General features: G+C 41.0%; 1 protein-coding gene and 1 long non-coding RNA gene across 7 annotated transcripts in view; one reads left to right on the top strand and one right to left on the bottom strand.

Moving 5' to 3' along the window:
• Positions 1-1,232: 1,232 nt before the first annotated feature.
• On the bottom strand, positions 1,233-6,439 carry A730020E08Rik (RIKEN cDNA A730020E08 gene). The gene is made up of 3 exons (NR_040287.1): positions 6,336-6,439; positions 5,613-5,690; positions 1,233-2,711 (listed from the first exon to the last, which is right to left on the bottom strand). It is a non-coding gene; the product is annotated as an RIKEN cDNA A730020E08 gene (long non-coding RNA).
• The window catches only part of Ccser1 (coiled-coil serine rich 1), a 1,202,904-nt gene continuing 1,187,071 nt past the window's right edge, over positions 5,589-21,421 (top strand). For 3 of the 6 annotated variants that reach the window (XR_868854.3, XM_006505955.2, XM_006505954.2), the window contains exon 1: positions 5,837-6,282. The gene's annotated coding sequence lies outside the window, so the exon portion shown is untranslated. Of the gene's footprint in view, positions 6,283-21,421 lie in introns of all 6 variants that reach the window. The other 3 variants (XM_011241297.3, NM_183310.2, NM_001164316.1) reach the window with 3 other exon arrangements.

Consider the following 21,421-nt stretch of genomic DNA (forward strand, 5'->3'; position numbering starts at 1 on the left):
GGAATAAGAGGACGTTAAGGATGTAAATTGCAGAGATTTGAAGCTTCTCTTGCCAGCTGAAGCGCCTCATACTCAGGAAACAAAGGTCTCAGTCTCTGAAATACAAGAGCAGGATTCTGCCAGGGAGAATGAATTTGGACAGACGTGGCTGTGTATCTCAGGGACTCAGTATGTGAAGTAAACTTTGCTCTCAGGTGTGTGATGGTGCACAGAGTTTTCCAACTTTCGGAACTATGATCCAACCGGCTGGCATCACTTTAGAATATCTGTGCATTTGTGGGAGTTTGTTACACAGAGTAGGAATCTGACGAGGCTTATTTCTGTTTCATGTGGCTTACTGGAGGGCAGGGATAGGACACCAAGGCTCCCTCTTATAGATGGCTGGTATATTGGCACATATGGCACCAGTCAGATGGTGCTGAACATTGGGGACATACGGCCTTCTTCTCCTTTGTCACAGTAGGTAGTTTGCAGCACAAGAGCATGTGTCCCAGGAGCACAGTATGAAGTGGATGGCAATGACAGAGCTAGGAAATCACACACCATTTTCACCAATGGTGAGGTCTTCACATAAGTCCACTAAAGTCAAGTGGAGGAGACCTAAATCCTAGCACTTAGTTTTCCCCAGACATTGCCAGAAATACCTGATAGGAGGGATGCGTGGCAGGTGTATATGAATCATGCAATTTAGTGACAAACTCCTATCCTAAGTTTTTATTTTTATTTAATTTTGTGTATGTCAGGGTATGTGTGCATGGGTGTGTCCATCTGTGTGTAGGCACTCACAGAGGCCAGAGGGCACTCAATCCCAGGGAACTGGGTTATGTATTAGCAGTTTTGAGCTGCCTGATACAGTTGCCGATAACCCAATTCTGGTTTTCTGTAAGAACAGCATGCACTCTCCTAACAGCTGAATTATTTTTCCAGCTCCAATCTTGTTTTATTAATGTTAGTACTTAAAGAGAAAGTTGGAAGCAATGTATGAGAATGCACCCAATGGCAGGTTAGAGGTATCAAGATGTTTAAAGGAGTATCAGTGTGTTTGAATGTAAAACATAAATCCACCTGATAAACTCCAAAATAACAAATGCCAAGAATGTTGACTTTAAAATTAACCTGAATTTCTAGAAACACTCAGACATTTTGAATGGAGATTAAATATTTTGAATATAAACATTGTATTTTAATATTGGTTCATATTTTGGTCAGCAATTTGGAACACTCATCTTATTGCTATTTTTGAACATTTGTTTAATGTGTGTAACACAACAGTTACATCTCATGAGCTGTGCATTTGGGTTTTCAGGTATGAAAGAGCTAAGAAACTAGAATATTTTTGTTCTCTTAGGTATGAAAGGGAGGAAAAAATTTTATTAGGTTTGAGGATTTGATTTGACTTTATATTTCTCAGGTTTTTTTTTTTTTTTTTTTTTTTGAGACAGGGTTTCTCTGTATAGTCCTGGCTGTCCTGGAACTCACTTTGTAGACCAGGCTAGCCTCGCACTCAGAAATCTGCTTGCCTCTGCCTCCCAAGTGCTGGGATTAAAGGAGTGCGCCACCACCGCCTGGCCAGGAATATACCTTTTTATTATAGAAAATAGTTTTTATTGTAGAAAATACTATTAAATAAATGTAAAACAATACTATTTGTCCTCAGCAGATTTATATTTTTGTTCATCTTCTGTACCTGAATGATTAGGAAATAATTGATCCTCATTAAAGAGTGAACCAGACCTAAGGAATACTCACTGTTGGTAAAGGCCAAAGTTTTGATGAAATAGTGTATAAGTTTGGAAAATTAAAATGGCTTACATTTGATATAATTTTATAAATCAAAAATTCACAATATGTTTTCTATAAATGACAAAAGCTATGAAATGCATTTTCACGTGTTAATTACAATTCACATGTCTGTGGCTCCTGCTGTGATGTTTTGTTCAAAAGAGGTCTCATTTGTGATGCTGCCAGTATAGAAGCTGACAGATGGTAAAACCAGTTTCCAGCTTCCCAGAGTACTGGTATAATGTGGCTTAGACTCTTATTAGTGTTGTTTGCTTATTATATATTCAAGTAGTACAAATATGTTCTCTTTTCAGTTTTATTCTTGCTATTGCTATATTTATACCTATACATATGTTTAGGTTACTTTCAAATTTTATCAAGATACTGTTCTTAGGGATAATTTAGATGATGCTTTTCAGTGTGTCAACAACTGTCTGTTTGAATGAAATATGTATTACTATGTAGGTGCTAGGACCATATACAATAGGAAACTCAAAGCCCAGTTTTTTGGAAATAGATAACATTAAAAGATTAACTCACTAATTTGGTAAATTAAAAAAAATATTGTGATCAGATAAACTAAATTAATCAAACATGGTAATTACCTCCCCCTCTCTCTTCCTGTCTCTCTTCCCTTTTCTCTGCCTTTTCACATATACACACACATTACTAAGCAAGAGTTATCACAAGTATGCTTAGGAAAAAAATAATTTTTCTTGTCTTCTGTGCCTTATTATCTGGATGATTATCACAATCAATGTGCTTCCACATCAAGACTACATATTTGGTGTTTTCTGGACCCAGAATTGCAGCTGAGTCAATCTTGATCCAATTTCTCATCCAGTCCTGCTCGGCATGAATTGCTTCTCTTCTCCTCAGTTACCCATTGGCAGCTTTCACGGGATAGCAGCCATCATAAAGAGCAACACCTAGGAAAGATTAAAGAAAGAGATGCAAAATTCTTTAAATTTTGGGGTGTGCATGTGTCTGTGTGCATGTGGAGGCCAGAGGTTAATACTAGGTGTCTCCCTCATTCACTTTTCACCATTTTTTTTTTTTGAGACAGGGTCCCTTACTGAACCACAGCTCAAAGATTTCCCTAGACAGGCTGACCAGCAAGCCCTAAGGTCCTTTTGTCTTTCCCTCTTCAGCAGCAGGATTACAGGTGTGCATTGCTGTCTGTTCCTGGCTTTTATGGGGATGATGGGGATGAAACTCAAACTCTTACGCCAGGTAGAGAGCATTTGGCTACTCACCCATGTCACCAGTTCTTTATCTACATAGTTTTGTAAATATAGAAAAGTTAATTCAGTTTCTAAATTATTTTATAGCTAGTAACTGGGTAGGAAAGAAAGAAAAAAAAACCTCTATTATCTTTTCTGAACCCCACTTCTAGGTTTTAGCGGTGCTACTTAGGAATGCCTAATTTGGCTCATTACTGGTGGGAATGCAGTGCACATAAGGAGCACATATGTAACTGGCAACCTAATTTTTCTGCTTTCATCAAAGGCTGCGATGCCAAATCTTCATTCAACGTGCCAGTTAGATACACTTGGGAACCTAACAGCAGCACGCACATAAGAGATGAAAAGGAACAAACTGGAAGGAGTCATTAACTTTCTGTTTTTCTATCACAACAAAAATTATCGCGTTGAACGCACTGCAACTGGGAAATTCCACTTGAAAGATGAAGCAATCTTAAAAGAGAATAATTCATTTACTAACTTCCTCAAGTGTCCATTAGAATTCATAAACGAGGCTTCTAGCATGGAGGGGTTTTTTGTTTTTTGTTTTTTTAAGAAAAATAAAAAATAATGAAAATGAATCCACTTTTCAGAAGTCTGTTTTCGGGCACATATTCCATTTGTTTTTTAGTCCAGTGCATATGAATTCAAATCTTTATTTGGGAAAATTTCATAAAATAAGGAAATGTTAGCTTTTGTGTCTTAATGAAAACAACAACTGACAGATTGCCATGGTTCTCACCAATTAGGAATGCAATTTGTGAGTGTGAAAACTGCTGTCAGTTGTGGTTACCAAAATGCCCTGGAATATCTCCTATAATTTTGAAGTATGTATTATAGAGTAATAATGACTACTGACCATAATGAAATAAACAGTACCAAGTCCACTAAATGGTCAGAACCTAGCCAGCATCATCAAGCACTGTCCTTCAAAAAATGAACAGAACTTTTAAAAATGTCTCTTTACAGCTTGTAACTCATGAGCTGAAAATGTTTAGAAATAACTTCTTTTCAAAATTGCCTTTTGCAGTAACCACAGATTTCTCCTACTGAAGACTGTGGTGCAAACTTTCGTAACTTTTCCATCCATGGCTTCGAGTATTTTCAGATTTTTTTTTTAAAAGTCCTTGCCCATTCCTAAAAGTGATCAGGTTGTAAGGCTCTCTTACACCGTGAAAGAAAAGAGACGTGGCATTGGAGAGGGTTTTAGGTCAGCCTATTAACAATTGTCTAAAGCTCTGAGGAAGGACAGGAAGCAGTGTGAACATCCTGGCTGTGTCCTTTCTTTATGCGTCTTGATATGTCCGAACAACTCTTAACAGACTCATTGCAGGAGCCATGGGAGAGTTGGGTATGGCAACATTTACTGGAGAAAGGTAAATTAAAAGGCTTGAGGCTGGGAAGATGGCTCAGTGGCTGGTGCTGGTTGCGCAAGGGTGAGGACCTGTACTGACCCTATACTGACCTGGGGACCTCCAGGACACTCCCCCTCCCCATGGGTGTGATAACACACATAACCCTGGGCCTTTCACCACAGAGAATCCCTTGAAACTTCTATGTGCTCTAGCCTGAGTACCTAGAACTGAAGGCATCAGGTTTCAACAAGGTGGGCAGAGAGTACGCACAGAGAGGTATGAAATGCACATATTTTCAGCCACACATATGAACACAGACATCAAAGAAACACAAATCCTCACACGTGCATGTTGACGAATGCTAAATATGCACTTGCCATAACCCACACAAGAAGAAAAATGCAGCATCAACTTTGCAAACACCTCCCCTTCTGAGTGTCTTGCTTTGTTATATAATAATAAATAATAATAATAAAACATATAGCAGAGATACTCTCACAGAAGAACATATAACAATCATAATCATATTCATTCAAAAGGTATACTTCTTGTACATCCGACCTCCACAGCCACTTCGCAGGAGTCAGACAGATTAACCAGAAGATGCATACAAATATGCACACGTACTTGGAGCGTAGGCTGTTAGACTTTCGCACGCATGCTGGCTGCTTCCAAACAAAGTAGTACACCAGGCATGAAGAACTTAAACTTTGAGAAAGAAGCTTCTAAAATGTGCCAGTAAGAACTCTAATGTATGACCTTAGGAACATATTATGTACCTCGAAATGGTCCTATATTCTAGCAGAATGGGTTAAATGTTTCTGCGAGAGTTAAATGGTTTCCATGTGTTGTATTGTCTGCTAAAGGCATAAATAGAAGGAATGGGGATGAAGAAGAGGACGAATGGGAAATTGTTCAGGTCCCAGTACAACCTTAAAGGAAATGATGCAGTGCAAGGGGAGACAGGATCACAGGAAAATGAATTAGGTAAACAACTGCACCAAGCATCAGAAATATTTCCATCTCTGAAGAGATACATTTTCTTCAAGAGGTCACCAGTCTAATGGTGTCAAGCTGGTTCCGGACTCTGGGTTGCTACTGAGGACCGCAAGAGTAGGCAGAGGAGTCCACTCCCAGCCAATCCCAAGGTTTCCATTCTTACAATCACTGCCACAAACGGTTACTGGGAGGCGTGACCTGTTTAAAGGGAAGGAGGCCGGGTCCTTGTTACCTTGTTAGCTACAGAGTTGTCAAGACGATCGTGGGGCGGATGACACGGAAAGACCCAGACAGAATACTGCAATAACTCCTATCTCCAGGAAGGGAAAGACAATATCTCTGTCACAGAGAGCCCAGGCGCAGCGCTGTCCCATTCTTCAGCGTCCCACCGCGCGTGCCCCTTACTGCCCTGGCGACTCGCAGGGCGCGGGGATCTGGCGCTCGGCGGGCTCCGCTCCCTCCCCCGATTCGGCCGCGGGTGTGCGCGTGTCGCCGCGCCAGGCTGCGTGCGCGGAAGCCAGCGACGCGGTTGGCCGACGCCGCCCTCGGGCTGCCCCCGCCCGGCCCGACACTGTCACCCGCTCCGAGGCCGCGGCGCCGCCTCCTGCCGCCGGGAGCGCGGCCTGCCCGGGAGGCGCTCGCTGCAGCCGCCCCGCGGCCCCGCTGCGCACACCGCCGCCCACCCGCGGCCGCCGCGCGCCCCGCCCGCTCCCATCCTCGCTCAGAATGACTGACTGCGAAGCTCTGGCGGAGCAGCCGCGGTGGCGCAGGCGGGAGCGGCAGGAGGAGTGCTGAAGACAGCGGCCGAGCCGGAGTGGACGCCGCGTCGGGACCAGCCCGCAGCTCCAAGGTAGCGACGCGGTGCAGAGGACTCGCGTGGGGCCTGGACTGAGCGCGACCAGGTGACTCTCCCCGGCTCGGCCGTCGGCCCAGCGGGGGGTTGGGGGGGACTCGCCTGGCGGGCGTGGGCACTGCGCGGCGTGGCCCGCTCCTGCAATCCGGGGGTCTCGGTCGCAGAGTTGGCGCGAGCTCCGGTTGCGGAGCGGGGGCGGGGGCGGTGCGGTGGGGCAGGCGGGAGCTCCACGCCGACCGCCCCTGCCTCCGGAGCCCGCCACGTAGAGTGGACGGATTGCTTTGTGGCGCACCCCGGGATCGCGGGATGCGGGCGTGGGGTGCTCCTGCGTGTGTTCTCGCGCCGGGTCACCCGGCCGGAAAGTGAACCCCGCGCTGACAGCAGGTGGCTGTCAGGCCCCTCACCTTTGGGCTTGAATCTTAGGGACTCGCGCACACGGTGCCAGCGCCTAGGGAGCGTGCGCGAAGGGGCGACCGAGGGATTTGTGAATGGTGCTTCTGAGAGGAGGCTGTGCCTTGCTGATGCAAAGGGGCTAGTATCCCGAGTGAGAAGAAAGGCTATTTATGGCAGAGTTGTGGGGTTCCCTTCTGTGTACGCTGAGCCCCTCCTGCTTGGAACTGGAAGCAATTCTGCAATTCTGCTTTTTTTTTCCCCCCTTCTGGAACCTGCTCTGTAAAACGAAAGAAGGAAGTCTGAAGTAGACTCCGGTGTGTACAGGTAGAAGTGCTTCTTGGAGGTCATGAACCCCTGCTCTGCCATTTCTGAGAGTCCTAGCTGTCTGTTCCTGCTACCTCTTCAGGTCCCCACTAAGACCACAGGACAGAAAACCTGCTTGCTTTCAGCAGCTTTCACTGGTCAAACCATTGCAGTTGAGCACTTTTCTTCTGAAATGAAACACACACCCTCCATTCTTCCCTTCCCATGAGGGCTGTTCAAAGAATGTTCACCTATTTTACACGAAGAGATGTTATTCAAAGCCCCTGGGAGAATGTTGCTATGTGAGTTTATGTCGACACCGACTCTTTAAATCTAGTTACTGGGGACAACCTAGAGTACTCTTCATCTAGGCTATAGAATAATTAGTTTGTTTTGGTTTCCCTTTGTGCTTTCTTTAAACAAGTGCCAATTACAGGGTCATAATTTGAAGCTTAGATGTAAGTTGGGTCAGTGTCTACCAGAGTACCTTAGCAAATTTATTATGTCCTTTGAAGAAGCAAACTGTGTTTCTATATAACTGCTGACTGGACTGTGACAGTGGAACATTGCTTCAATTAATTTTAAGCTGAATTCTCCTTGAGACTGCCATATATAATTTTTTTGTTTTAAAAATCAGACTGAAATTCCATATTACATATGACTGCACCTTTGGTAGTCTCTCTCTCTCTCTCTCTCTCTCTCTCTCTCTCTCACTCACTCACACACACACACACACACACACACACACACACAAAGCATCAACCTATTATTAGAGTGATTTGTCTTCACCTCATTTAATTAAAGAGACTGACCAGAACTGTTTTGATTTAAAAAAAAATGTATGTGTGGTAAGCCCCAGGTTAAAGAGCTTTCCCTACCAGTTCGTTCATTTGAATAGAGTTAAGAGTTTGATTACATATGCATATATGAACATATATAGATACATGTATATATTATCTATCTATCACCATCTATTGTCTATGAATTACTGCTAGTTCAATGTGCATTTGCAATGCTGGAGTGTCTTGTGGGACTCTGACCACACCACATAGATATAGTTCCATTACTGTGATACTGGAAGTCATATTTATGGAATATTCTTAATGTCATTGGAATTGGTTATTGTTTCTTATTTTAAAGTTTTTTCTAGTACTATGTTAGTTGACATTAAATTCCAGAAGTAGAAAATGAAACATTTATGACCTTACAGTAGTAATTTGCTTTTCTATCATACTTTATTGTTCATCATAATACTCATAGTAAAGGCCTGTCTTGAGTAGTGGGATGTCTAGACAGTTTTGAGACACACAGGGACTTCTTTCTATATACTCTACTCTTCAGGAACACATGGGCAGTTTGAAGGAATCTGAGGTGAATACTTAAAGACAGAGTTAACAGCCCATGATAGCATGGGATTACAGGTCTAGTGAGGAGTCCAGGGGCTCAGAGAGTGGCAGTAACATTTAGTACTATATTTTGTCTGAAAAACATCAGTAGGTAGGTGAGACTTTGTCTTTTATTAAAGGGCTCGTAAGATTAGTAGGTTGTGGATAACAAGACCTACAAGATCTAAGATGCAAATCTGGCGTAGAGAACAGTAACGATGACATGGAAGATAAGTTTGCTTTGCAATAGATTTAGATATCGTTAAATATTGGGCCAGTTGGGCCTGTTCTGATGTAAAACGTTTTATGACTTCTCTTCTTGGAGTTTGTGGTCAGTATTTCTGCACCTTGACTGGCTAAATCTGTATGTTTTATAATAAGTAGTTTATTTTTTAACTTCTACAATAGTGAAGTACTTGTAGGGAAATGGTGCTGGATGTTTACATGTCTCCACATCACATTAAGGCACAGCAGAAAGCCTGTGGCACACCACCTCTTTATGTTAGGGTGGTAACTAATTCCTTACTTTAACATCTTGGGTCTCTTCCCTAAAGAAGAGATAAGGTGTAGGACAACAGTGCTGATGAACATTGATAGAATGTATAACATTTTATTATCCTGTATATGCATATCCACTAAATAATTTATTTACTCATATTCATTTGGTAGATTTGTTGGATAGATTAGATTTTATCTCAAGTTCTTACATGTAGCGAAATGACACTTTGGCCACCTTTACATGGCTTGCCATGAATACAGTGCAATGATTTTCAGCCTGTGGGGAAGTTTTCAGAATAGTAGGAACACTTTCAAAGATCATTTGGCTATATCTTAGCAGGAAATTGTATTACTAACAGTAGCATGACCTATCAGTATTCTATACTTGTGTGTGTGTGTGTCTGTGTGTGTGCAGTAATTTTTATGGTACAAAATAAACCCTGACAGTCTTTTGCGAAGATACAGTCTATATGTAATGGCTGTATATGAAGTGAGTGAGAATTTTTATAGAAACAATGAATGTTAAAAATGCATTTTTTCATTTTACAAGCATAAAAGTAGAGTTGACTTGAAGCCTGCCTGTTTAAGATGACAGCACAGAAGTATATTATAGTGACAGTAAAGAAATTATACAAACACGACATGTGACTTTCAATAACCAAATGGAATTACTTTCAGATTAGCTGAATTAAAAGATTTTCACATCTCTCTATGTTTTGACAGTGCATGGATATGCCCTCACCAAGGAAAAGCCTCTTAAATCAGACTTCATAATCATGCGTGAGTGGAGTGATATCCAGCCCAGCCAGGCATAGATCAGCCCGTCTCTCTGTCAGCTGATCTCTTTGCAGTGTGGTTTTGGATTGGATGTCACAGGTGTATCATTTTGATAATGTATCCTTGGCTACTATATGACTGACAGCTTCTGTGTGATTTCCCTACTGGGTACTGACAAAACCTACTAGCTTTATATAAATGACATGAGCCTTTATCAGCCATGTGATCTTTACTATGCAGGGTGTCAGTTAACAATAAATAATGAAATGTGGGCTGAGGGAAGAAGCAGGAGGAACAAGGAGAGGCCAAGTGAAAACATCCATGGGAGAAACATGCTTTATTTTGAAGATAAAGGTCAATATGAAGTCATAAAACCAGCCATCTGCAACTTCAGTAAACCACAAAATATTATTTTTTAAAAAACTGTTTGCCTGTGTAATACATTAAAAGGAAAAGTGATGTTGGTTATCTGTGTTTATAAACATCGTCCATATGATATTGAAAATGTTAAAAATATTTCTTCTTAGTGACTGGAAATGAAGCTGTTTGACCAAATTACTTAGAACTTTGAAAGTGGCTTCGGGACTTAATACTTATACACACTGCATCATAAATGCATGGTCTCAAAGCCCTACTCGTGCAGTGAAGGTAGATAAGATCTACACGCCTTCCTGAGTCATGTCCATGTGTTTACTTCCTGTATCTCCTTCAGTAGAACACTTGTCCTCGCTTGGTTCTCTCCTTTCCCCTCCCTTCTCTAATCCAGATATCCGGTTGTAAGTTACTTCTCTTGGTTTTCTGTGCTAAGTCAATTGCCCTATTATGTATTGTTTTACATATGGGTTCTTCTATTATGTGGCACATACTGCAGATTTTAATTGTATGTATCTTTTGGAATTGGTTCAGTATCAAATTACCAGAAGTTACCAGTGCCCACCTTATCGATATTCAGCAAACACTGGTTGACTAAATGAACGAATATTTACATGTCTAGTGGCTTGTGAGGTGGCTCACTGGTTAGAAGCACTTGCTGCTCTTATAGAGGACCCAAGTTTGGTTCCCAGTACCCACATTGTATCTCATCTCCCATTCCAAGTATCTAACACTCTCTTCTGATCTCTGCAGATGTATTCATACACACGGGTCACATAGTACATACATTGACTCATACCATTATAAACATGCAATCAAGTAAATGAACATTTTAAAAGAGCAGGGTTTAGACCCTCACCCCAAGGAGCTTCTTCCTCCAAAGAAAGCCTTTTTAAGAAAGATTTAAAATCGATGGTGTCTCGAGAACATTGATAAACACATGCACCTCTTCTTTTATGTGTTGGAAATGATGAGGTGTACTTTTACCAACAACAATAACAACATTTATGATGAATGTTTACTGGATACTTCTGTGTGGAAAGTAGTTTGTATCTTGTGCCATGTATTTCTTCTAACATTGTAAAGTCAATTTCATGCAAATGGTAATGAGGAAGTTTGGGTCAATCCATTATGGCTTGCTAGGCTATCTAGACCAGATACGTCTTTCCACTATAGCCTGTCGGGCAATCTAAATCAGTCAGAGCTTTTTATTTCATGATGCAGAATTGAATTATTAGTTAGCATGCCTAGGAAGTTTTGAAAGGATATGTCTTCTGTTCATCTCTTTAAAACATATTTACATAATATATTTGTGTATATTGTAAACTATTATATTAGTAATGTATGTGCTGTATGGAGACAGTTTCCTCCTTCCCCGTGGGTTGTCAGGCTTACTTGGTAAATGCTTTACCTTCTGAGCTGTCTCACTGCCTAGGGGTCTATTTCTTTGGTGTCTGGTTGACCAGCACAGCGACATCAGTACATACTCATCTCCTTTCCCCCATCACCAATGTGGCTGCTCTGGCTTCTTGGTCAGGTAGAAGAAGTGACAGAGGATCACCAGGCTCATGTTCCCAGTGTCTCACTGTGTTTCTCAAACACCGTAAACCCTCAACAGCCTCCCCTCTCAATCCTCTTACTCCTTCTACGGTACATTTTCATCTGTTAATGAAAATGCAAGGTCTGACGCATATCATTTTGAGGATGAGTGCATGTAAAGATAGGCTGTTCACCCTATTCACTTTCAGTTTGGGAGAAGTGCAGCTCATCTTGTGGAGGTTTTACGCAGAGCTTTGAGTGACTTGCTCAAGAAAAGTTGACTTCAGATACAGTTGTGAATCATGTTCTTGTCCCATAAAAAGGAGGAAAATGTAGTTTGTTTTAACTTTTATCCACCAGTTCATCTATTTAAGTGATGCATTAATCAATGTTACAGCGTGTGTACCAGAAAATGTCCTTAAAGATTGACATCAGAGAATGCCAGGAACATAGTTAAATTTGGCTGTCCTGAAACTCTTTCTAGACTAACTGTACACATGCAGATATTTTACAATATGCTTAAGCCAGTGAGTCAAGTCAGATAAAAAATAATCTCAAAGAAAAAAATAGTTGGTTGCTTAACTGGATATTTCCCTTGAAGCCTATTTAGCAACATTTATCATATTCTATTTTTATTACTAGAATTGTTTAAATCTTAACTTCTGCTTAAGCCTAGCCCTGACTGAGGGACATTTCTTCTGTGCAGTAGGAAATATAACTGCTTTCTAGCCCAGCATTCTGGGTGTAATAATAATAATAATAATAATGATAATAATAAAAAACTTTGATGCTCAATTATGCTTCTTTCCTATAGATGAAATCTATGTATCCCTGAAAGTTTTCTGTATGCCTTGGTTAATGACTTAGTCTCCCCATCCTGCCATCAAAGCAAGCCCTTCTCTCAGCCCCTTCTCTCAGCAATCACCTATATTTCTCTAAAGCCTGGGCCACTTCTGAAATGACTCCAATTCCTGAGCCCTTTTGTCTGTCAGCATGGCTGATAGTCCAGCCTGCTTCCTGGCTTTCTAAGCATTTCCAGCTACTAGAGGTGTGCTTCATTCCAGTAGTCACTGCAGGATTTCTTGATGCCAACTACTTATGGCCCATTGCCATACGCCAGATTCTTAGACGTGTTGGACTTCTTGGGGGGTATTTATAGCTTGTTTTTTTACAGTGTTTTCCAGGCCACAGTGCAAAGTTTATTGTCAGTTTATAGCAATGACGAGAGTGTTTTATTTTGCCATATGTAACCTTTCCTTACTGGAGTGTCTTACTATTGCACTACATCTGAAAATGTCCCTTAGGTGTAAGTCAGTTTCAAAGAGAATGATCCTCCTATGGCAGAACTTGAAAGGAGGTATTTGCCAGTCACTTATAATCTTTTCAGAACAAGTCAATCCACACTCTTAGGAGCAAAAGGTCTTCTTTGTCTAGTGTGATGCCCTAATACATGTCTGTGCCTAAGTGTGTAGCAGCTTCCCCATAGTTTGCTGGTTCTCTGCTTCCAGTAAGTTGTTTATTCAAGATCCATGGCTTTTATGAGTACACTCTGTTTAGAATGTACACTACATCATAAAGAAATACATTCCAGATGTGTTGTTTTCTTTTGTGATATTATTCAGAGGATGAAACATAGTAGCCTTATGTGCTCAGGAAGCATTTAATAAGCTGAGCCTAGTCTCCTGATTTAACATGAGAAGCCCAGCAATAAACCTTCCTCATTAACTCAAGGGAGACAGATTGTCCTGATTGAGTACCAGTTCTCTGATGTAAGCCATTTCTTGGAATTAGTTAGGTACTGGGACTCTGTTAGTGAGTCTTTAGTGCTGTGTCTGAATGTTTGTGTGTTTGTGTAGTTGGGCGGCTTTGTTTGACTTCTCAGCACTGGCAAATAGTGTAACATAAACCTACATCAAGATTGCAAGTAAAATAAAGCCAAACCAAGCATGGCAGAAATAACCGTTGTCCCTAAATTCTCTGCGCTATTGCTTATCTGGAAGACTATTCTTATGTCTGTCATTTTCAGTATTGTTTATTTTATGAAGATACTAGTTACTAGTGCAGAAAGTCTGAACATATAAAATATGACCAGTGTGTATTCCTTTCTAAGTGCAATACTTTTCAAAGGCATTCAGGAAAACCACCAAAAAGAGAAGTGTCCTTGTATCAGGTGAGGAAAAGGAAGAAAACACCCAATAGCCAAACTCAGGAAATCCTAGAAACACCAGATTAGAGTAACATACTTCTGGAAATGACTGAATATACTTCATAGCTGACAAAGCCATCACTTCCGTACACTAAATTTTAAATTTGGATTCTAAATTCTAAAAATGTATATTGCTGATCTGGAGAGATGGATTAGCAGATAAGAACATTTACTACTCTTGCATAGGACCTGGGTTTGTTTCTCAGCATCTCTTGTGGTTTTTAGCCATCCATACTATAGTTCCACATGATCCAATACCCTCTACTTATCTGTAGGTTCTAGGCATCCATGTGGTGCAAATACATGCACATGGGCAACACACACACACACACACACACACACACACACACAAACACACACACACACACACACACACACCTAAATAAATATTATGGCACAAATAACAGTGATAATAATTTGATTTCAAAAATTAAAATATTGTATTATATGAAAACACTATGGAATATTGAAAGTACTTATTAATAAGTGTTTTTTTTAAAGTTACAGTATGAGTTATATAGAATAATGAGTTACATTCTAACTCATGCTTAATTTTAAAATGAACATTACTAAATTGAGTCATTATAGGAAACATTGAAGATTTTTATACTTACAGAATACTAACTTTAAGCAATAGTAAGACAAAAGTAGACTTTGAGCTATTTTCCTTTTCCTTTTCTCTGTGTTGATATTTGTGTCTGTGCATGTATAAATGCCAAAGGACAGCATTAAAGGTTCTACTCATCTTTTTCGAGATAGATTCCCTCACTGACTTAGAACTTGCCAGGCAGAGTTGACTCCACTGATCCTGCCTCCATCTCTCCAGCACTCCATCTCTCCAGCACTCCATCCTACCTCCATCTCTCCAGCACTGGGATTACATGTGCGTGCCACCAAACTTGGCTTTATTGTTGTTGTTGTTCAGTGTGTGTTCTGGGGAATGAACACAGGTCCCGTGCTCAGGACAAGCATTTTACTAACTGTGCCCTCTGAGTGACATTTCTTACACCATGCCCTGGTGTGTGGGGCCAGCTTCCCCCTCAGCAGCAGTTCCGTTTTGGATGGAGAGTCCTGGGATGGGAAGAATGGACTGGGAGAATGCAGGTCAAAGGACAGTCATTGTGTTACTTCCTTAAACCAGGACAAACCTGCTCCACCTTCAGTGTCTAAGGATCTTTGGAATGTGACACCTCCTGTTTCCCAGTACAGACTCAGATTTTGAAATGTCCATGTCAGAGAGTGTGTAAAGCTGGAGTGGTGTGACAGGTTACTATTATAAGGACAGGGCAATATGCACTGCAAGGCCCACTTACAATCCTAATAGGATAAACATCACAGGATTCTAGTTCTCCACAGGAGATAGGAATGAAAGGATTCCAGGACATTTCTGAAGAGTCAATTATTTTATTTCCTTAAGCAAGAGAATCTTAAGTGGAGTATAGGACAGAGCGATAAATTTGAATTTCAGGAAGTCCTCTAGCCCTCTTCAGTGTACTTACATCTGGAAGCCTTGTGTTGTAAAGTACAAATGTTTTGCTTTTATTATAACAATCCTAGGAGTCATTGTGGTAGATGCTCCGTCCTCTGTGCAGTGTCTAGCTTTCCATCACTTGGTTTCTAGCAGATTCTTCAAAGCTCAATGCAAATGTAAACTCATGGCAGCATCTTAATCCAATGCTGTTTGTGAATTCCAGTAAAACCCCATGTCTATACCAAATCTCCACTTGAACTGTTATAGACCGTTGTTTGCTTGGACTACATGCCCTGTCAGGGCAAAGGGCTTAAATTTTTCTTATTTTCCATCTGAATCAGGTCTAAAACAAACACATGAAGATTCTTGGTAAGAGTAAGTTTATCGGTAAGAAAAAGATTACTTGGTTGAATAAACTCAGTGCTTCGTCAGAGTGACTTGAGTTTGGAGGATTGGGGTGGTTGCTTGCTCCATGAAGTGTTTGTTGTACAACATGAGGACCCGAGTTCCGATGGCCAGCATCTTCCTAAAAGCCAGAAGCTGCTGCATGCACTGGCACCGCAGCAGTTCAGAGGCAAGAGAGAAGGATTTCTGGAGTCTGCTGACCAGTCAACCTAGACAACCTCTATACCAGTGCGCCCACATTTAGTTAGACCATGCCTTACCAACTGTCTTAGTCAGGGTGTCTATTCCTGCACAAACATCATGACCAAGAAGCAAGCCGGAAAGGAAAGGGTTTATTCAGCTTACATTTACACATTGCTGTTCATCACCAAAGGAAGTCAGGACTGGACCTCAAGCAGGTCAGGAAGCAGGAGCTGATGCAGAGGCCATGGAGGGATGTTCTTTACTGGCTGGCTTCTCCTGGCTTGCTCAGCCTGCTCTCTTATAGAACCCAAGACTACCAGCCCAGAGATGGCACCACCCAAATGGGCCCTCCCTCCTTGATCACCAACCAAGAAAATGCCCCACAGCTGGATCTCATGGAGACATTTCCCCAACTGAAGCTCCTTTCTCTGTGATAACTCCAGTCTGTGTCAAATTGACACACAAAACTAGCCATTCCACCAACCAACCAACCAACCAACCAACCAACCAACCAATCAGTCAGTCAATCAGTAGTTGACTGACTACTGTGTACAAAATAAAGGTGGAGAGCAACTGAGAAAGACACCCAATGATATCTTCTGACATCCATATACCCAGACACACTAGTGCACTTGGTCTTGTACACATATAAACACACACACATGAATGCATACACATATGAACACACACATGAACACATACGAACATACACACATTAACACATACACATGAATACAGGCATATAGCACACATACATATGAATACACACATGAACACACACATGATCTCACATACATGAACACATACCCATGAAAACACACACACGAACACATACACACACACACACACATGAAAACACACAAGAACAAACACATATGATCACACACACATGAACACCCCCACACACACACATCCATACACATTAAAACAATGGCTTGACTGTCCATTTTACGTTAACTAGTTTGCACGCATGCAACTGCCCCAATTCCAGGCTCTAGTTTCATCAATTGCTGTTCTACTTGGCTATTTCGTAGTCTGAAAACTTTTCCTAATTTGTATTTTGTCCCCTGATATGAGTACAATTCTTAAGGAGAGTGAACGTACAGAAGAAAGTGGCATTTGGGCTCTAGGTGTTCAGAGTCGGCAGGGGAAAGTAAGAAAGAGCAGTGAAGACTTACTTGGAGGATGGAGGTCAAAGCAAGAGCCATTTTGTCATTTCCTGTTAGCAAAACAAACATCCTACACCTTCCCATTCTAAAGGCTTCTGGAATGTGCCCGCTCCTGTTTCCCTACATAGATCTACATTTGTGAATTGTCCATGGCAGTGAGGGTGTATAAGGCTGACTGACTTTTATAACACTTGTGTGCTGGTACACAGTGTGTGTGTTTTTTTTTTTTTTCCTAAGGATTTTTGTAGGGATAATAACTAGAGGCTAGATCAAGAAGAGTTTCTCTTTTAGTTAGAATTTCCTGTGTTTCAAGTGCCCGAAGCAAAGCACGTGGCTGTGCGGTCATTATATGGGACATTTCCACTCCACAGTCCCACCTTTCCTGGTTTTAAAGTGGATGCACTCCATATATTCCGGCCTTCTGTTTCTTATTTTTATTCTTCCTCTTCTTTCTTGAATTGCTAACAGGAAGGTTTCAGTAGTGAAGTGGGGGTGGAGAGGGAGACCCATATTTCCTAGTAACTTCTTCCCTTGGGAGCCTACTTGTATAGCTATGATAAATAGCATGAATTCAAAATGAATGACGCATACGGGAAAAGACTTTTAAAGCATGATGAAAAATAAAAGAAATCTTTTATAATCCCAAATAAACTCAGAGTTAGGAAAACAAGTGAATTCTTTGCTAAAATTCTGAAGTTATGTCAAATATATGGTTACCATTACTTATGTGGGTTAAAAGTAGTAAGTGCCAATTTTCTAATAATACTAAGACTGAAACTCTCATAAAAACGGTGGCTGACATATATAAAAGAAAAGTTGTTTTAAAACTGTGTCGAGACTGAGTGTACATATGGCTTCGTGGGACGTTTTTAGCAGAAGTGCCAGGAGAAAGGGATATAGTTAACAAGCCCGAGAATCGTTTCTGCTGTGCAAACAGAGTGTTGTGATAAGAACACTGGGGATCCTGAGCACACAGAAAGGTCAGGATTCTGAGCACCGAGAATGGGCTTCCACTCTGTCTTAAAGAGTGTGCCTGGAAGGAAGAGCTTTAGCATAGACTAGGATCTTTTACAGAGACAATTGTACAGTTAAAAAAATAAGTTATCAAAACCCAGTACAAATTCTTTCAATTAAAATACTTTGAAAATAATTAGAACCTAGATCAATTTTGGCGGCTTGTGTGCAGGTGCAAACCTCCTCGGGCAAGTGGGGATGGTTTCTTACATTGGCACCTGTCTTGCATGACTTTTAGTGATTCTGCATACTTTTATTCCAACAGAAACAGACGCAATGTAATTTATATATTTGCCCTTTTTAGAGAGGGTTCATTTTAAGAAACTTGCTTACCTGCCTGGTTGGTAGAACTTTGGCAGATAGGATTCTTGTGTTTCAGTGTATAGACAGAGTCCTTCATTCTCCAGAAAACCTCTGCTTCTATTCTGAGACCTTTAACTGATTGGGTGAGACACAATCACATTACTGAAAGTGATCTGCTTTGCCTGAAGCTAAGGGATTGCAGATGTGAAACACATCCGTCCTCATGGTCAAACAGTGTAGAGGGGCAGAGTTGACTCCCAGTTATAATCACCACCAAGGGCAAAGGGGAATGTGCCTCCAGGATCTTTCTAGGTCACACAGAAACTTGTGCATGTGTTTTCCCCTCGATCAGGAATATTTTAGCTGTGGTCAGCTGCTAGAGTGCTTAGCCATGTATTTGTTCTTTATTCATTTTTTGTTACTTTTATTAAGCACACGTCATGTGTAGTAGATGATAGGATGGGACCAAATAAAAAGTGATTAGGCTATATCTTCTGGGAATTTAACTTCAGTGAAAGAGCAGGGCACTGATGCCTGCATCATGAATACATCTGAAGAGGGAAGATATGCATGTTTCAACTTTACCACCTAGAAGTCATTTTTCCCATGTGCAACTTAAGGAAAATGAACACGTTCTATACCAGTGCTAATTTTCTAAACTATTGTGCTTGTTACTTTAAGTATGATAGCGTGGTTGATATCTGAAAAAGGGTTATGAAAGGTATGCTTGCTATTAAAAAAAATGAATTTATGAAATTCCTAGGCAAATGGATGGACCTGGAGAGCATCATCCTGAGTGAGGTAACCCAAACACAAAGGAACTCGCACAATATGTACTCACTGATAAGTGGATATTAGCCCAGAAACTTAGGATACCCAAGATATAAGATACAATTTGCTAAACACATGAAATTCAAGAAGAATGAAGACCAAAGTGTGGACACTTTGCCCCTTCTTAGAAATGGGAACAAAACACCCATTGAAGGAGTTACAGAGACAAAATTTGGAGCTGCGACGAAAGGATGGACCATCTAGTGATTGCCATATGCAGGGATCCATCCCATAATCAGCTCCCAAACGCTGATACCATTGCATACACTAGCAAGATTTTGCTGAAAGGACCCAGATATAGCTGTCTCTTGTGAGACTATGCCGGGGCCTAGCAAACACAGAAGTGGATGATCACAGTCAGCTATTGGATGGGTCACACGGCCCCCAATGGAGGAGCTAGAGAAATTACTCAAGGAGCTAAAGGGAACTGCAACCCTATAGGTGGAACAACATTATGAACTAACCAGTACCTGGGAGCTCTTGACTCTAGCTGCATATGTATCAAAAGATGGCCTAGTCGGCCATCACTGCAAAGAGAGGCCCATTGGACTTGCAAACTGTATATGCCCCAGTACAGGGGAACCCTAGGGCCAAAACAGGGGAGTGGGTGGGTAGTGGATTGGGGGGGTGGGTATGTCGGACTTTTGGGATAGCATTGAAAATGTAAATGAGGAAAATACCTAATAAAAATAAAATAAAATTAAAAAAAAAGAAAGGTATGCTTGACCAGTATGGTCAACTTCTTTCATATGATATTGGCTATACACATTCATTTTAGCATATAAAAAGATATCTCTGTGTTCAACTTATGTAAAGTTCTTCAATATATTATGCTTTAAAAGTGTCTGACAATTGGATTGTCATATTGAACTAATAATCTTGCTTTTCACGTAGCATACAGGAGTAATTCTTTTCTTTATTGGAGCAAAATGGGCATTTCCTAAGGTCACTTAAATGTCCTGAAGCTATCTATATTTTCTTTCTATTTCCTTATGAGGAATGAATTTGTCTGCTTGGCTTTTTAAGGCTGTTTATAAGCTTATCACACTGTTAATTCAAACAAGGTCTCACTTTGGTGAGATCATGCAACTTGCCACCCTCATATACATATAGCATATTCATTTCATCCTTTTTTCGTAAATCTGAGATAGCCTTGTTAGACTAATTCCATGAAACTTCCCTGGTGCTTTCAGTATGCCTGGGAAACATCATTTTGTGCCACTATTGGGTTGTGACACTCCATATTAGGCACCAGATAATTGAGTTCTGTTAAAATGTATGTTTCCATGGTGGGGATTAACTTGTACATAAAGGGTAAATGAGGGAATTATGCTAGTGAAATATATTAACTTAGCTCAGTCAAAGGGGAGAAGAGATATTGTAAGAAGTAATTGGGACTTTCCTGCTTGTCCTGTCCCATTGATGTTTGCTTGAATGAGAATGACTTCCAAAGGTGTATATGTGCAATGCTTAGTCTCCAGTCCATGGATCTGTTCGAGGAAGGTTAAGGAGATCTGAACTTGATGGAGGGGGTGTGTCATAAGGGATGGGCTTTGAAGTTCCAAAACCACATACTATTGCAGTTAGCTCTCTCTTTCTTGACTTTATACTTGTGGATTGCACATAAGCTCTCAGCTACTTTTCCAGTGTCATGCCTGCCTGCCTGCTGCTATGCTCCCCATGCATAGAGTATAGACTCTAACCCTCTAAAAAATGTTCATTCTTTTTCTCTCATGTTTATATTCCTAGGTCCTAGCAAGCAGCCAATGTATTGGAATTAATATACACTGTAAATGGCACACATGTACTTATATAAGTAATAATTTATTTGGATAAATGGATTATTGAATAAACTCATTTTCCTTTCTTTTATCTATTTTTAACAACCAAGACATAATCTTCTGTCTGTATCATTTTCATCATCACCACATACCCATATCCATCACTCATCTGCATCTTAAGCGAATTCTGTGTAAGAGCTTCTCTTTTTCTGTTTTATTTTTTCAATAACTTGTTTTCATTCACTTTGCATCCCAATCACAGTCCTCCCTTATCCCTCTCCTCCCAGTCCCACCTTTACAAATCCTCACCTCATTGCCCCTCCCCCTTCTCCTCAGAGAAGAGGAGCCACCCTTGTGTGCCACCCTACCCTGAGGCATTTAGTCCTAGTAGGACTAGGCACATTTTCTCCCACCGAGGCCCAACCAGGCTGTCTATTTAGGGGAAGAGGATCCAGTGGCAGGGAACAGAGACTAAGACAGCCCCCACTTCACTTGTTAAGGGAATCACATGAAGAAAGTCCAAGCTGAATCTTTTTGCTACAAGTGTAGGGTGCCTAG

The sequence above is a fragment of the Mus musculus genome, chromosome 6, assembly GCF_000001635.26.
Source record: "Mus musculus strain C57BL/6J chromosome 6, GRCm38.p6 C57BL/6J".
In the NCBI taxonomy this organism is placed as follows: Eukaryota; Metazoa; Chordata; class Mammalia; order Rodentia; family Muridae; genus Mus; species Mus musculus.